General features: G+C 39.6%; 2 long non-coding RNA genes across 4 annotated transcripts in view; one reads left to right on the top strand and one right to left on the bottom strand.

Annotated features, from left to right (window-relative positions):
• The first annotated feature begins 6,105 nt into the window (after positions 1 to 6,105).
• On the top strand, positions 6,106 to 10,928 carry LOC122460205. Its single transcript, XR_006281341.1, has 2 exons — positions 6,106 to 10,561; positions 10,799 to 10,928. It is a non-coding gene; the product is annotated as an uncharacterized LOC122460205 (long non-coding RNA).
• A 387-nt stretch (positions 10,929 to 11,315) lies between these two features.
• Positions 11,316 to 17,890, bottom strand: part of LOC119855561 — a 40,281-nt gene continuing 33,706 nt past the window's right edge. For all 3 annotated transcript variants that reach the window (XR_006281344.1, XR_006281343.1, XR_006281342.1), the window contains exons 3-4: positions 13,316 to 13,356; positions 11,316 to 12,662 (exon numbers count right to left, since the gene is read on the bottom strand). This is a non-coding gene — a long non-coding RNA (uncharacterized LOC119855561). The remainder of the gene's footprint in view (positions 12,663 to 13,315; positions 13,357 to 17,890) is intronic.

A 17,890-nucleotide genomic window follows, 5' to 3' on the forward strand; every position in this document is an offset into this window, starting at 1 on the left:
CATGGGTGGCCCAAACCCTCTATTTGCTCTTTGGTTTTGGTGGATGAATAACTTTCCCTCAGTCTTCTGAAACAGTTGGGAAAAATTCAGTGGGACAGATTAGCTGATTTTAGGGGACTAACCCAGGGAGAACCTAACCAATAATCAAATACCATGGAACTGAAGATTCAGCATCTTGCATCATATTCCGGACATGGCCATCATCCTGCATGGAATTCCATGGGCACCCTTGGTACCTCAGTTTCCTTGTATATTGTAATATATATATAAAAATCTGTAGAGCTGTTTTTCCCTGAATAGTATATATATAGCTGAAACCCCTCAGAGTTTTGCCCTTGGTTTAATGGACATAGGATTGTAAGAAGAATTGCATCAGTGCAGTCTGCTTATGGTTCTACTGCATTAACATTATATACTCCTTGCTGTCGTCATATATTCCTGGGCATTGGACCCACAGTGAAGTTTCAAATGTGAGGAGGAAAGAAATCAGTCTTGACATAGAGTGCTGTTAATGCAGAACATTGCCAAACCCAACTGGTTGTTCTTGAGTCTTAAATGAGAATTGAAACCCAGAACTGGTTTTGAATTGGTAAGTGACTCTCAAAAGGTCTGTGAGCAGAGCCATCCCTAGACCAAATGATGCCCCAAGCGAGGAGCATCTTCAGTACCCCCGCACCATTTGTTAAACTTTTTAATACCTTATTTTTTATTGCATTTGTAGGCCATTTCACAACTTTGGTGAATGATTTCCATACGTGATTTATCCCTGTCACACTAGGATCTGTAAATCTCTATTTATTCATGCTGTATGTAAGTAAATTTTAAAAAAAATAGTTTCCTCTTAACTTATAGAACGTAAGAATAGCCACACTGGGTCAGACCAAAGGTCCATCTAACCCAGTATCCTGTCTTCCGATAGTGGACAGTGCCAATTCCCAGAGGGCATGAACAGAACAGGGAATTATCAAGTGATCCATCCCCTGCCCATTGCCAGCTTCTGGCAAACAGAAGCTAAGGACACCATCCCTGCCCATCCAAGCTAATTGATTGATGGATTTATCCTCCATGAATTTACCTAGTTTTTGTTGGTTGGTTGGTTGGTTTTTGTTTTTTGTTTTTTTGAACCCTGTTATAGTCTTTTTTTTTTTTTTTTTTTTTAATTTTAAGACTACTTTTTAACTTTAAGAACTTTTTAATTTTAAGAATAACTGAGATGTACTAACATCAAGAAATGGAACTGTGCACCAACATTGGGTGGACCAATATTAAATAGTGTTACAGTAGGTGACAGCCTTAGAATATTAACCCTAGGTCTTTAGTTCTAAAGGTCGCTTTTCTCACCTTTGCCCTTGCGAACTGAAGCCCAGTGTCAGAAAGAGCCAAAGACTGGCCAATGGCATTTTCAAGTGATAAAATAACAAGTGATGTCAGACTCTCGTCAGCCATCGTTGATCAAAGACATGTTTAATGAGCCTGAACTTGAAAAAGCTGCACTTACCACTGATGACTATGATTGGCGGCGTGAGCAGAATCCTCAAAGCAATCCACACATTAGGAAAAGCATCCGTCAGCTCTGCATCATGAGTAAATTGGAGAACTTGGAATGGTGAATGCTTACCGTTACTGGGGAAAAATGTGACTGATGTCCAATTCAACATAAAAACCCTATATCATTGATGTCCAAACATTCCCCAGGTGGCAACGTTCAGTGAAGGTCTGTACAATTGTTCACGAGTGTTTTCCTGTCCATTGGCAGCTTATTGAGGTCATACAAACTCCCCAGGTCTTTTTGTGGTGCTTTGTTTGTCTGAATCTTTCTTCAATGGACACTCGAGCAGTGTTAATGAGCAAGCAAAAAAATTCTCTCCTGAATTTTTCTTCCAAGCTTCCCATCACCTCATCTTTGCCCTCATAACCAAACTGTCTCGTCTTCCACTGAATACGAGTTTCCTTGAAAACTGACTCAGCTTGTAAGTTTTCTACCATTTCTTAGGCAGCTGTGATGGCATCTTCAAATCCGACAGCAAAGTCTATGTTCCGCAGTCTTACAAAACCATCAAACGTTACATGTTAATAATGGCAAAAGAAGTGATAGTATTAAGATAGGGTTCAATTGATATGTCTGATGTCTTATTAAATATGTCCTTTATTAGTAGCTACTTACTCTCTTCAAGTCTTAAAACACAAGTACTCTTTCACAATTACACAAAGTAAGGTTCACAGTAGTGCAGCTGGGCTCTCACTTAACTTTACTTTGTTCTTATATCTCACTGACTGATTGGCAATACCCTGCCCTTATATAACCGCAAGCTGACAACATTCTAGGAGGTTCAAGGAAAATCCAGTTCTCAGACAGTCTGGAAGGTTCCACGAGATTCTACCAAGATCCAAAACATTCTAAGAGGTTAGTGAAAAATGAATCCACATACGGAATACTTGAAACTAGGGCTGTTGATTGATCGCAGTTAATTCATGCGATTAACTTAAAAAAAACTAATCGCAATTAAAAAAATATTAATTGCGATAATCACCGTTTTAATCACACTGTTAAACAATAGAATACCAATTGAAATTTATTAAATATTTTTGGATGTTCTTCTACATTTTCAAATACATTGATATCAATTACAACACAGACTACAAAGTGTACACTACTTTATATTATTATTTTTATTACAAATATTTGCACTGTAAAAATGATAAAAGAAATCGTATTTTTCAGTTTACCTCATACGAGTGCTGTAGGGCAATCTCTTTATTATGAAAATGCAACTTACAAAAAAATTTTTTTTTTTTTGGTTACATAACTGCACTCAAAAATAAAACAGTCCAAAACTTTAGAGCCTACAAGTTCACTCAATCCTACTTCTTGTTCAGACAATCGCTAAGACAAACAAGTTTGTTTACATTTATAGGAGTTAATGCTGCCCACTTCTTGTTTACAATATCACCAGAAAGTGAGAAGAGGCATTTGCATGAGACTTTTTTTTAGCCAGCTTTGCAAGGTATTTATGTGCCAGATAAACATTCGTATGCCCCTTCATGGTTCGGTCACCATTCCGGAGGACATGCTTCCATGGTGATATGACATTCATTAAAAAAAATGCATTAATAAAATTTGTGACGGAACTCCTATGGGGAGAATTATATGTCTCTGGCTCTGTTTTACCTGCATTCTGCCATATAATTTATGTTATAATAGTCTCAGATGATGACTCAACACATGTTGGTTTTAAGAACACTTTCACTGCAGATTTGACAAAACGCAAAGAAGGTACCAATGTGAGATTTCTAAAGACAGCTGCAGCATTTGAGCCAATGTTTAAGAATCTGAAGTGCTTTCCAAAATCTGAGAGGGATGAGGTGTGCAGCATGCTTTCAGAAGCAACACTCCAATGCGGACACTAGGGAACCCAAAACACCAAAAAAGAAAATCAACCTTCTGCTCGTGGCATCTGACTCGGAGGATGAAAATGAACATGCATTGGTCCTCACTGCTTTGGATTGTTATCGAGCAGAACCCATCAGCATGGATGCATGTCCTCTGGAGAAATGGTGGAAGCATGAAGGGGACATATGAGTCTTTAGTGCTTCTGGCATGTAAATATCTTGCAATACTGGCTACAGTAGTGCCATGCAAATGCCTGTTCTCACAATATCTTTCAAGTGACATTGTGAATAAGAAGCAGGCAGCATTATCTCCTGCAATGTAAACAAACTTGTTTTAAGTGATTGGCTGAACAAGAAATAGGACTGAGTGAATTGTAAGCTCTAAAGTTTTACATTTGTTTTATTTTTGAATGCAGGGGGTTTTTTTGTACATAATTCTACATCTGTAAGTTCAACTTTCATGATTTCACTACAGTACTTGTATTAGGTGAATTGAAAAATACTATTTTTGTTTTTTACAGTGCAAATATTTGTAATCAGAAATAAATATAAAGTGAACACTGTACACTTCGTATTCTGTGTTGTAATTGAAATTAACATTCGAAATTGCAGAAAATATCCAAAATATTTAAATAAATGGTATTCTATTGTTTAATTGTGTGATTAATCGCAATTATTTTTTTTAATTGCTTGACAGCCCTACTTGAAATGTTACTTCAAATATTCTGTTTTCACTTTTGTTGCTAACAACAAAAAGAGCACCCCAGGCAGTCACTTGGGTCACCTACCCCTAAATCCAGCCCTGTCTGGGAGTTGTAGTATCCAAACTGTTGGATGCTTATGCAAACAGAACTTTCCACCCTTTAAAGACTCTCGCAAACTCATTTCTCTGCAGATTGTTATTCAAGGTTCCTGTGTGCTGTTGACTCTTAACTGAAGGTAATAATGGTACTTCCTCATATGCCATTAAGCCTTCATATCCTTCCCCACTAGATGGTAGCTCATGTTCCAGCATCTAACCCTCTCATGCAGCTATTCCTCTTACTGTGAGGATACTGCTGGTCTCTGTCCTCACACCCATATTACCATCCATATTTTCTTTAAAAAGAAAGGAGGTTTTGATGCATTCTTCTAGAAGAGATTGAGTTGGTGAATATAACATTGAGTCTAGAGCGTTATTCATCCTTCACTTAATGGTGTAATGGAAGGAAGGCTCTACCTTTACTGAGAGAAACTGAGATTTGATGTGATCACAACAATATGATTTGGTGGCATTCATTATTGTTTTTTACATACATAGGAGCTGCATACTTTTTAATCAGATGAAATCTACATGTTGTCCTTCAAGACTACATTACTGATAATTTAGAAGAGGCTTAGAGGTGATGGTATCTCTTAAAATTACAGCTTAGGCTGTGACCCTGTATTTAAATTTATTTAAAAAAAAAAATCAAAGGAGTGGGCGGTAGCCAAACAGATGGAAATCTGCTGTTAACTGGAGATGATTATTGATGATCAGCTTCTTCAGCTGTGCAGGTCGTGCTTGTGAAATGCTTGCTACAATGAATGTCATCTCAGTGTATACACTTAATAAAACCCAAGCAGTACACTTTTTAACACCAGCCCTCACAGCTGTACCCATTGCCAGCCTTGCATTCTGCTTCAGGAAATTTGGCTGTTTGTGTGTATTAGGGAGTTAATAAAAGCATTCATATTTAAACAGGAAAAATTCTTAGGCTGTAATTTATTTTTCTATTTAAAAAAACACACTTCTTCCCACTCCCTTTCATCTAACAGAATTTTAAGGGGAGGGTTTTCTACTGTTTTGTCTGTGAGGGGTACCATGGTGAGCCACGTTTATTCTGGCTGCTTTTTAAAACCTGCATAAGGGTTTTGTCTGGTGAGGAGCAGTAGAGTTTGTTCCCAGCTGTCTTGGTCTCTGCCTATATCTGTGAGTTACCAATTCAGCAAAACATGAGTCCCCATGGAATTACTCATCTGATGCAATGCTTGGACTCAAGACCCAAGTTCCTGATCTTCCATCACACTGCACCTTCTCAACTTCGCATAACCCTTCACAGAAGAAAGCACTTTTCATGCACTACTTCTGGACAATTTGTGGAATCTGCAATTGGAAGACATTGGTGGCCCCAGTCCTGCATGCTAGTAAGATGTTTGGGAAAGGGGTTGTTTTTTATTGTGTGTCTCTCCAACACCTAGCACAGAACGGCCTTGATCACACCTTGGGGCCTCTAGATGGTACAGTAATATAAATAACACCAATATTCCTTGTACGTCCCAAGTCCCCAGTGACATCAGTGAAGTGCACAAGGACTAGGCCCATATGAGCCATATTCCCTCATTCCCTCTAGAAACAATGCTTCATTGATGATAAATGCTTTTTTTAATGTTTCTATATGTTTACTACATCCTATTGTCATAGAACACCCACTTGGAGGGTTTGTTCTGTGAATGAATTGTTTTGGTTTTTTTTGATCATATGTAACATTTGGAGTTTGAAGCCTGTTTCTGGTCCTCTAGTGAAACAAAGTGGCCTTTCTAATTTAGCTGGGCCAAGTTAATCCCTTGCATAACTCCATTTATTTCAATATAGTTCTGTAAGGAATTAATTTGGCCTGCTATATTTACAAGGACTGGTTGTTGCACACCAAAATGTGACATCACTGACAGTCCACATGGAAGCTTTACGGTCTGAAACTGTGAGATGCTCTGAACCTCCTCTAAGGTGCTGAGTGCCAGGGGGCAGTGATCTCCAGCCAGTGTAAATTTTCATAGCTCCATTGACTTCAGTCTCAGTATAGGCTTGAGCCTTATATGTTATGCCCTCAAAGCATTGGACTAGGCTCAATGCTACAAACCTTCACTGCAATTGTGTGTATTGTAGTGGAACTGTAAATAAGGCAATTCGGCTTCTAGTACTGGCAGTTCCTTCCACTTCCTTTACAAAAGGGGAAAAAATACTGACAATTGAAAACTAAAAATAAAGGCTGACCAACTATTACAGGAAGAGCTGAGTCCTAGTACTTCCCTGTCTGAGATAAAACTTTTCAAAATATTTGCAATAGAAAATACAATTTATCCTAAAACCTTCAATTCAGTTTGCTGTGAAATACCTTGATCATTACTGTTAAATAACTGGTCACAAATATAATTAAAGTCAAAGTACAATGCAATGATAAGGTTGGTATTTTACAGACATGAAGGTCAGGAAATTCACAGTCCTGGTTACTCTAGCAGTCAAACTTTGCCTTGTTTTAGGTGTGTGGTATATGTTATTGCTCTATGTGGTGTCAGCTTTAATGCTAAATTCTGTGTGTACAATGTGCTGGGGAGACCGTAATTGTGTAACTCCTGAATTTTTCAGATTTCATATGTCAGACTATTCACACACACACACACACACACACACAGAGTTTTCCTGGACTTTTGTTTTGTTTTTTTAGGGGGAAAAAAAAGGGGGGGAGAAATAATTTTGTTTAAATGGTTGCTTCTTCCATCCGCAAATTTTCCATTTAGTCAGCATTGTTCATGTTCCAGTGTGTGGCTGAGAAAGAAGTAAAACAGTATTTACTTTTCAACACTGCATTCCTTTTTCTCATAAAGTATACACCTCTGCTTTGTCTCTCCCTTCACTGAGGGTCCAGTCCTGGACTCAGGCCACAGCCCAAGTAAACAGGCTGTGCAATGGAGAGCTCTGTAGACATCAGGGAGAAAGAGAACCCTCCCTCATAGGCTGCAGTGTGGTGGCAGAGCTGCTCTGTGGTATTGCTACTGCAGATTTAATAGTCCCATAACTGCTGCCCTCTCCTCACCTCTTCTAAGGGGAGGGGTTAGTGGAGGTGGGTAGAAATTGATCTGCCTGCCCCAGGACACCCTTTAGATTATGAGAAACTTTGGGTGTGGCCTCCCTTCCTGGGCTTCAGTACGTTGCCTTCATGCTTTCCATGTTGCAGAATTGCACTGGTGGAGAAGAGCAGGCTCTGACTTGTGTAGTACTTCTTTACAGATTGTGGCTGAAGAAGGGACAGTCATCAAAAGTCAATGCACAGTTTCCTTCCTATTCTCAGCATATATTTAAGATACGTTTTTTTGTTCTCTTGTTCAAAACAGCTCTCTTGTGAGTGTGCAGATCTTTATCCATCTAGTCACGCATTTTCTGTTCTGATAGACTGTTGCCTTGTGCTTCAAAATTATCACTGACAAAGACAGATACAGCCTGAAATCAATTCTTGGTGAAGGGTCTTAAGCCAAAAGCCATGCAAGCTATATGGCAGCTAGTTGAACCAGGGTCTATGAAGTACAGTGCATTTAGGGAGAAGAAGGGAGGAACTTGCTCTGTCTACATGCCTATCTATGTCACTACACAATATAGCCTTTAGACAGTAACTTCCATTTGACGTGGTGACTTCAAAGGCTGTGTGTACATTAGGTCCTCCAGCAGTTTGGCCAAAATGTCACACTAAAACAGCAGGGAAGATATCTCTTGTATGAGAGCATAGTCAGAGATGGAAAAGAGAGAATATTTACCCAGCTGGAAGTGGTCCCTGAAGGAGTTTCCTGTATGGGCAAGAATGTGCCCGATTTTTGGTCACTGCTATTTGATTATGCAAGTGGGTTCCTCCTTAAGAAATATTCCCTGAATGTAGATCGTGATCTTGGAAATGCGAACAGACAAGTGGTTTCTTACCAAAATCAGTAGAGTATAAGTCTGTGGGAGACTCCTGTCAGACAAATAATGAATATGAACCAGTCATGTCAGTGCTCTGAAAAACAGAAATGGCTTTTGACCAAAGAACACAGAGCCATGAAATGAAAACAAAGTACAAAACAGATGAGAACATGAATGAGGATGAGGACATCAAAATTCACAGAAGGAAGAGTACAGAAAGCAAGCTGGAGAGAGATGAAGGAGAGAAAAAAAATTATTGGTTCTTTAAACACTGTTTTAACTATTAATCATATAAAAGTTGCTTAAACTAATGGCTACAATCTGTAATGTAGCTAAAACTTTAAGTTGTACTGAGTATCTGTGGAGCAAGGAGATACAAAAGATAAAAGTGAAGAGAGAGAACTGGTATTTATGGCTATGACCTGCCTTTGGCCGCAATTCTGTTGCACTGAATATATTCCGCATTACGAAGAGAAAGGATGGTCAGGGTATTAGCTTAGAATTTTGAAGAACTGGGTTCAATTCCCTGTTCTGCCCCAGGAACTCTCTGTGACCTTGGGCTAGTCACTTAGGGCTAAATCCACAAAAGGGACTTAAACTTATCATTGCAACACCTAACTTTTTGGCACCTTGCTGCCCATTGGAGTCCACAGCCTTTGGCCAGGAGCTTAGGCTCCCTATATGATGCATAGGAAGTTAGGTGCCTAAGAAGGGGATTCACAAAAGCCAGCATGCTGAGCCAGGAGTTGCCTAAGCTAGCTACCAAGGAGGGAATTAGGTGTCTCATGGAAGGTACCTCCCTCCACTTGAGATTCTCTGCCAAGAGCCCTCTCCTGAAGTTAAGTACCTAAGGCAGGTCAGCCCTTTCTCATGTAGAATGGGAGAGGAAGATATGGTAGTTGAATTCAGGTTTCCTATCTCCCATGAGTGCCCTAACCACTGGGCTATGGACTGTTTTGGGGCAGACTTTCTCAGTCTCTTCTGTTGAAAATGTTCCACTGTGTATGAAATAATTAAATAGTTCAAATAGGGTCAGATTGGCTCTATAGCCCAGTGGTTAGACACCCTCCGAGGAAGTGAGAGAATCAGGTTTCAATCCCTGCAGAACTGTAAAGTGCAGAATATGCAGAGTCCATTTGCTGGATGAGTTATTGCTAAATAACTCAGGCTACCCAAGTGTCTACCTACCCAGCTGTTGGCCGACAACAACTGGAAATACAAAATTGGTTCCAGCTCACAGGTCTCCTGAAAGAAAAGGAAGTCAAATACATAAACAGTATTTTCACATAAGATGACAGTCACACAGGGCCTACTGGCTCACAAGGCTCTAATCTCATTCAGCTGGTAGGCAGACCTTCTTATGACTAAGGACAGTTTTTTCCACAGGAACAAGTGCATCTTCTCTATTGTGTTTGTGTTGTGTTTGTCACTTCCTTCCAACTGGTGGCATGACATTTTCTCCCAGCACCTCCCTCCAGGAGTATGATTCTGCTTCTTCAATACAGGCTGCAACAATTTTCCTTCCTTTTTCCTATTATGCTGCTTTCAATATGTAGGTGATATTCCTCTGAAGTTCTGTTGCATCCAACCTGGCTAGTGCAGTTGATCTTTTCCCAGGGATTGGCTGCAGTTGGAGATTGGGTCAGTGCTAGCATGCTGAGACTGAGGGAATGTTGGTTTCTCAGGGGAAAACAACCAGAGGACGTAGCAACAGTTACAGTAGCTCTCTGAAGAGAGGGAATTTTCTTGCCTTTTGTTTTTCAGTTTGGAGGTCGCAAAGAATCTTCAGATGATCTGCCCTTATTATTGGAGTGAAATACTGCAATTGTAGTCCACAAGAGAGAAGCCCAAAAGAGAAACAAATGGTATTAAAAGTATCAGCTCCTCAAGGCATGTGCCTTTCCCAAGCACAACTAGCCTGAAGGTCTGCACATCAGCTAAAATTGAATATGAAGATAAGGTTCCCGTCTTCCTAGAAGGAACAGATTTTTTGAGCTGTGCTCTCAGCAAGAAACAGGAAATGCACCACAAAATTAGGAGGAGGGCAGAGAATTATTTCAAAAATAGTGTGAAAAGTCTTATTCTCTCTTTTGCTGTAATACTAGTCTCATGGACTCAAAGAAATTAGAAGTGTAAAAGGTTTTATCTAATCCTTCCTGCTGGTAAAGGAATATTCACTGCAGTCCATTTTCTGGTGCTTTTTGAGGTCTAGCTTTAAACATCACAAGTGGCCATCTCCATTTTTCAGGGGATGGGGAAATATTCCACAGTCTAAAAGAACTCTGTGAGCAGGCTCCCATTTACTTCAGTTGGACGTGAATCAGGCCCCAGGTGTTTTTCTTGACATTCAGCCTATATATTCCTGGTTTAAAATTCATCTTATCAGTCCCAGTTTGATCTTCTTGAACCATTCTAATCTTCCCTTTCATTCTTTGGGTTTACACCCTCTGAATGTAACATTCAGACATGTAGACATATTGAGTCATTTCATAAAAAGAAAAGGAGTACTTGTGGCACCTTAGAGACTAACAAATTTATTAGAGCAAAAGCTACAGCTCACTTCATCGGATGGAAAAAAAACCACCAAATGCATTTGATGAAGTGAGCTGTAGCTCATGAAAACTTATGCTCTAATAAATTTGTTAGTCTCTAAGGTGCCACAAGTACTCCTTTTCTTTTTGCGAATACAGACTAACACGGCTACTACTCTGAAATGAGTCATTTCATGACGCAGTGCTAGTCTACTCCAGCTGTGTTTGCTTAGGGTGGCAATTGGATATTTGAATGGCTTAGCCACTTGGTTAAGCTTAGTTTATTCTCCACTTCACATTTCAATCAGTATCATTTTTTTTTTTAAAAAAAAATTATTTATTTTAAGATTTCAGTTGATTGCTTGCACCTTTGTATTTTAGCTATTAGGGAAGACCCATCATAAACTAGTTCTCTAAGCAATTGGTAAAATAATAAAGAGGTTTTCCTGATGATTTATTACTGACAACATTTTACCACAGAGTCAAAATGCTCCCACAAAGTTTGGCTTTTTATGAATCACCAGAAATCTTTTTTATTTTTCTGAAATGGACCAAATGTTACTAGTGATTTGATGGGATTTTTCCTGTTTTATTCAAGTGGCAATTTATTTTTCTGCAATCCTTTCTTCCTTGATATGTAATAAAGGAGGTTGTGTGGTTAGAACAAAGTATTGAGACACACTCTGATTTACTGTATATTTGCAGCTCTCATTTATTGTATATTTGAACTATTGATTCACTGTATGACCTTGGACAGATGTCTCAATCAAGCCAAGTAGAAAAATGGATTTAAAAAATTATACTCTCTGAAAACCAGATGCTGCATCTGAACTGAGCTTTATTGGATGCTTATATTATAACACCAATGCCCTGTGCGTTTAGTATTCCCTTGTCTTTTTTTTTTACGCCTTTGTTTCCATGTGTGTTTATTACCAAACTAATGATATTACATATATATTTGTAATTTTTCTCTACTTGAAATATTTGCAGCTTCAGAATGATAAAGAAATAATTACAAATGATACTGAAGAGAGCACCACTGCACACCCTTGGGTAGACTCTGAAGCTACAATGCTATTCTAGTGGAGGTGGAAGAGTGGCAAACTGCTATGGTCTGTGCTGTGTGATTCAGCTTCTGATGTACATTCTGCATATGTGATCCCTCTGAAAAAAATAGGTACAATATCCTTTTGAACCCAGGTTTATTACACTTGTAATCAGTAAATCCCTGATCCTACAAAGACACATGTGCTTGACTTTACTCCTTGTGAGTTATCCCATTGAACTCAGTCCACTTCATAGTATGTAAAGTTAAACATGCAGGAGTCTTTGCAGGACTGGACCCAAGGAAGTTGAACTTATTTAAGAAGTGAGCTTATTTAAGAACAAGAAGGAAGCAGATGCTACTCAGACATACTCAACATACGTGACTTTATTTCTAGAAAGTGAATCAGGTCAGATGAAGAGCAAAGCAAATCAGAGTTGAAAGGGACAGAAGCACCTTGTAGAAGTGAGGATCCTGCAACAGCCTCTCCACACAGCCATGCAGTCAGAGCTCTGTAGGTCTGGGTGGTGTAGGATTGGGGATCAGTTGCTCCCTGTAGCATACTTCCTGAGGAATCCAAGGTTTTTTCACTCCAAGCCAAATTTATTGGAATTAGGAGTGTGAGTTTGAGGGGGGGGGGGGGGGGGGGGGGGAGAATGACATAACAATATACATCCTACACTGAGCACGTATATCTACAATGTAACTCAAAGTTGTGGTAGCTCAGTCCCCCACACCCAGCTGGAACTGGATTTCTTCCAGAGGGTCTTTCAGGTTCTGGGCCCGAGTGCCTGTTTCATATTGGCCCACAGCAAACTTTAAGTTGGATCTAGGAAACATAGAAAGTAATGCAGAAAAGTGTCCTTTATCGTGGTTCTTTATTTTTCTTTCTGTTTTCCTTCTGCCCTGGTGCAGAAAAATGTTCTTTATAGTGATGCTTTGTTTTAATTTCTGTTTTCCTTCTGCCTTGGTCCTCTTCAAATTTTTGTCAGTTGCTTTTTAAACTCTGAAATAAAAGGAAAAGGGGGTGAAATATCCAGAGGAAGAAATTGATTGTGGCCTCTGAAACAGAGTACATAATGTTACAACACAAGAGCAATAGGTGATATTGTTTTGAGCTATGTCGAGGGCATGACATCCTTTTAAAATAAATATTGTATTCAGATTGGAGCTGCTCTTTCTGCTGATTGATGATGTGAAATTCAGCCAGCAATTGCCTGCCCTGTTTGACACACAAATGCCAATTTAGGCCTATATCTCAGGCAGTTCTCTTTGAAAATGTAGCCCTAACTCGGTCCTTCATTAACATATCTGAAAAAGGAGAAGAGAAGGTTGATGTTGTATGGCACTTTTTCCACGGACCTGGAGGAAGAGTACGTTGCAGTGTGCTATATGCAAAACAGCCTTAACTGTACATAGAGCGCATTATTTTTATTTGCAAAATGCAAATCATAATTTTATTTTCTGTGATCACTAAAATCAGAAAGACTGAAACTGCTCCCTGACCTGTCATCACCCTGAATTTCACAATGAGGAAGAAGTGGAGAGCTGCATAGAAATATACGTTTGTAACCCCGCAGACATAGTCCTCTCCCATACCACCTCTTCCCCCTCTGGCAGCACAGTCAGAAGACATTATTTTAAGGAGAGAAATCTCACCTGCTATAGTAACTCATTCTGACTCTTCATGAAAGTTCTAGCTGTGAAATATATGAGGAAAAAAATTTGAAAAGTCTTCATTTATTTAACTTGCAATTTATTCCAGCCAAACTATTATAATGTGCATGCATCTACCGCTGTGCCCCCCATAATCTTTTATGGTGGTTTATTTTTGTCTGTCTGTAATTCATGAGTGAATTTCCCTTCCTGTTTTGGGTCCTGATCCAGCCAACACATAAGCTCATGTGTAACTTAAATCAATTTGACTATACACTTTAGTAAAATGCTTGCAGGACTGGGGGCTTGTTTCGTAATTAGAGCATGTTTTGCCAGTGAAATAAAAGACTTAGAGGCAAGTGCTACATGCCTTATGCACAGTAGTCCCATTGAATTCACATGTGTGAGTGAGGCAAGCAGCATGTGGCCCTCAGTTACATATCCATAGTCATGTGAGTTTGCCAAACAATACTTGCACTGTAATACTCAGGGTAAGTAGTAGGCTAGAATAATGAAATCAATAGCTGGGATTTGTAAGGGCTCATTTAATTTATGGAGCCATTTTAAATGATCACCCTTGAGGAAGTTTTATGTTTTCCTCACAATAACTGATTTTTGTAAAGAAAGCAGCTTCATAATTCATTTCTTATGTTTTATCTCTACTGACTTATAGTGTGGTTCTTACAGAGGCATATATGATACAGTTAGCTCAGAAATTAATGGCTATATTGACTGATAGCAGTATTAACTCCTACCCAATGGAATTAGTAAGCTCAGCAGTGAACAGCATCAAGAAAGCTTTGAGTTTCCTTCAGACCATCTAACCTGTGTTGGTACGTGGTATTATGGAGGCGAATCAACAAAAATATAAAGTAAATTCAAAATAAAGGTGCATGCACTGGCTATTACTGCTAAGCCCGTACTTTTTCTATGTATGTATGTTCCAAAAGCAAAGTCATGCGCCCCTGTGAATTTTGTGGCTTTTGTTGGCTTGTCATAATCTTTACAATATATAATACGTATTGTACTTTTGCATATATAGTTAATTTAGCGGATGCAAAATTAACATAAGAGAAGATTAGTATTTATGAAGATTTGTTTGCACAAGAAGTTTGGAGTAATAAAACTTACATCCATCCACAATGTGTTTGTACATGTCCTTGGATAACAATGTGATACCATAGGTGTTTTAGATATACTATGGTATTTAGTCACTAAACGTTTGTTACATATTAAAATGTATCTTTCCTGAAAGGAAAAACAATTCTCCATCTGCTCTTTAATGTATTTGATGTCTTCTAATATGGAGTACAATTATGTATTTTGTCCTGCTTGATTGAATAAGTGAATTTTGCAGCTGGCTCTGAAGACGGTAAGGATAGATCTCTTGACCACTTCTCAGAGGAAGTTTCAGAACTGGGATCTGCCCTTCCTCGGTGAACTGGAGGAAATCAATCACTGACTACAATGCATCAGGATTTCACCCTGGGATTCTGTTCACCAGCTATGCCACTTGAACATAGCAGCTGAAGAGGAGCACAGATAGAAGGATGGACCTTAAAGTAGCCCGTGCCTGTCCTGCTAAAGATTTTGTAGATCAGTTCCAGATCATCTAAATGGAATTAGCAGGGAGCAAGGAACCAGTGTAGGTTTCAGATCACCCAAGTACATTTTAAAGGCAAAACAAGAGTTTTATCCATGTTTCTCAGTACAGTGGTTGCCATTAAAAAAGTCAATCAAACAGAGTACTAGCTGATTATGCAGCGCTGTTTTTCTCTATAGTTGCAAAAGGAAATAATGAGGGGCAATCCCAAGGGAGTAAGGTGATGTAAGACACTGACATGAATTGGTGCATTGTACTTTTACTTCCTGTATGTAGCAGGTTCCACAGAGCTGCTATAACCTCTCTCCACCTCTCTCCCCCACAGCAAGACAGGAGGTGAAAGCGATGAATACTTGATTTCACCCACAGCACACCTGTTTGCATAGCTATATTGGTATAGTGGGAAGCATACACTGACAGGTAAATACATTTGTTTCAGTTTACTCCTGTCTCAGATCGTCAGGAAAACTGGAAGAAAGGTTGTGATTTCAAGTCAATTTTCATCCCAAGATATTCCAGGGACAGTAGAACAATATACTGCATCTTACTCTGGTCATAATATCATGACCTAGACTTATGTTAATTGTGTAGTATGTGTTGGAAAATGTTGCTTTTAAATGGTGATCACTGAATAAATAGATATTATGGGGGATTGGTTTTTTAAGCCAACACCCAATGTGTATATGGTCACTTCTGTGAAGGTGTTTGAGTTCTATGCTATTTCATTTTAATAGCAGCAGCAGTGAAATATATAGATTGTGTGTTGAGGGTGGGGGTTCTTTTTGTTTTCGTTCCTTTTCAAACACCCCCTGCCCCCCCTCATTTCTGGGTTTGCACTGCTGCCAAATAGTCAAAGGAGTCAGTGTTCTACTTCAAATGCCAGTGTTTTTCAGAAGCAAAAACAATCGGTATGTGTCTTTCAAGTATAGATGCATGTCACAGTTGAAAAAACAGTCACATGGATAAATGATTGAAGGATTTTATACAATTCCAGCTGTACGGATTGAATCTGTTGGTGCAAAGAAACTCTGTGCTTAGAAGGCTTAATTGCAGTCTTTTGAATTTCATTATCCAGTGATATGGCATTGTTCTGTACAAATAAGAACTGTTTAACTTAGAGCAGTTCAGTACAAAACTTGCAAAGCCAAGATCTGCTGCATACATTCATCACTTAAAATTAGGATTTAGGTGTGTAAGGTGCCAAACTGTATAAACAAGCTGTGATCCCTGTCCTGAAAGGCTAACAAATTAATTTCAAACATGACTCAACAAAGTGGAGAATTGAGGTGGTACAACAACATTTTTATATGGTTACTCAGCTAATGTAGAGTGTAATGGAGTTTAGGGGCTGGGGGGAGGGGTTGTAGTGCATGTGTGTGTGTGTGTGTGTGTATTTTTATAAATAAACATATAAATAGCTATTTCAGGTGTCACGGCAAAAAGGAGAGTAGGAAGTGGTCTTGCAAAGCAGCTCAGGAAGAGCATTCCATGCACTAAAGGTGATGTGGAAGAAAGTGTGGGGATGGCTGTAGGAGAAACAGATGGACAGGATCACTAGAGTGTGGAGGGAGAGGTCAGGCAACATAAAAGACTAGGTTGGATGCATTGGCAGAGTAAATGCACGGCTCTGAAGCAAGCTTGGACTTAATGCAGTGAAGTAGGAGGAGCCAGTGTATGGGCTGACACAATCAGATTGATGGATTAGTATGGATTAAATTTGGGCAACGGGCATCAGGGAAGCCAATGAGGAGGAGGTTTCAGTAACCAAGATGGCAGATAAGGAAGGCCTGGACGAGCAGTTTATGTGGTTAGAAAAAAAAGTTGACCCTTAAATTGTTATATAGGAAGATGTAATAGATAAATACCAATCAAATGAGATTTGTGGTGGTGTTGTTTCTTCATGCTCCGCTTTTAGCTGTGGGCAAACATTCAGAATGAAAACTCACTGGCCACATTAGTTCATATATATTGCACTGTTTGTGACATAGTTTTGAATAGAAAACAGGAAATTAATCTCTGATTGTTTTCTGCTTGTTATCATTCTTGCCCTACTTTGAAGTTCTTGTATCCAAAACATTTTGTTTTAGCTGGAAGCACAAAATTGTTTTCATAGTCATAATACTGCCCCCTCGTGGTGGGGGGAAAAATTCTTGTGAACACCCCTTTTAAAAATGTACCAGGCCCAAACAGGAGCTATGCTATGCTATCCCTTTGGGCTCCATTGTGAGCCTTCCTCCATGCCTGCAGCCGGGGTGTAAGGAAACCCAGTATATCCCTGCCCAGGCTGCCTGTAGGATAGTTCAGCTGTCACAAGGCTGCCAATTTTCTTTCCATTCAAGTGAGTGACGGGATTGAAGAGAGTTGGCTGGAACTTTGCTCTTAGTGCTTAATTTGTGCCAGGGCTGAGCCCTGGCACCTCTAGGCTTGGCAGTTCATAGCGCCAGCACCTCTGGGCTTGCCATGTCAGTTACGAAAGTAAAAAATTGCGTGAGCTTCAGCATCTAATTACTTGAGCTCTGGCACCTCTTTACAAATTAAGAGCTGCTTGCTCTCCCTTAATATGCTTCTCTACACATCCAAAATAGCACAGAGAGGGAAGTAATCTCTGCCAGGTCAAGGGCTGGCACAGGTTCCTTCGGCCAGAGCAAAAGTGGGGAGGGCAGGAACCAGATTGTGGCTGTGAGAGTACCAATCTGGTTCCTGCCCTGCTCCTGAGGTAACACAGCTACACATTGCCCCTTACTCGTGCTGTCCGTAGGGTTACAGCCAAGCCCTTTATGTTTTGTTGTTAGAGCTAGGAACCTGTTCAGCCTTAAAAAACTCATCACCAGCAACACTGCAACCAGGCACGCCATGGGACACAGATACCATGATGAAGAGCATACTAGAAATTCAGGAGTTGTACTGTATAACAGCTTACATTGGACATAGCTAGATAAGGTGGCTATAGGGTTGCCAAACCTCCAGGACTGTCT

This window comes from Dermochelys coriacea, chromosome 5, assembly GCF_009764565.3.
Source record: "Dermochelys coriacea isolate rDerCor1 chromosome 5, rDerCor1.pri.v4, whole genome shotgun sequence".
Taxonomy (NCBI): domain Eukaryota; kingdom Metazoa; phylum Chordata; order Testudines; family Dermochelyidae; genus Dermochelys; species Dermochelys coriacea.